This window comes from Penaeus monodon, chromosome 20 (assembly GCF_015228065.2).
Source record: "Penaeus monodon isolate SGIC_2016 chromosome 20, NSTDA_Pmon_1, whole genome shotgun sequence".
Lineage (NCBI taxonomy): Eukaryota > Metazoa > Arthropoda > Malacostraca > Decapoda > Penaeidae > Penaeus > Penaeus monodon.
The window spans coordinates 20,705,599-20,705,855 of record NC_051405.1 but is presented as its reverse complement, the minus strand read 5'-3'; the positions used below and the strand labels follow the sequence as shown (position 1 = coordinate 20,705,855).

At 32.3% G+C, this 257-nt stretch overlaps 1 protein-coding gene across 1 annotated transcript in view; it reads right to left on the bottom strand.

Moving 5' to 3' along the window:
• LOC119585695 (innexin inx2-like) overlaps positions 1–257 on the bottom strand; it is a gene marked incomplete at its 5' end in the record, with an annotated part of 10,302 nt that overhangs the window by 8,903 nt on the left and 1,142 nt on the right.

The window sequence follows — 257 nt, the reverse complement described above, 5'->3', positions numbered from 1 at the left end:
GTCTACGTCTATTGGCAAGAATAAATCTTTTGTCAGTGTTTCTATTACAATAAATAAATACGGCCAGCGGCAATACAAGACGCTTCTATTACGAAGTCAATGAAAAACAGCGATAAAAACTGATAATAATAAATAAGAATTATTCTTTAATATCTGAATAAACAATGTGTTATAAAATTATATATACACCACACGAATACGAACAGAGCATTAGTCAAGAGAACGACTGACGCAAACTACTAAGGGAATCAAGCACC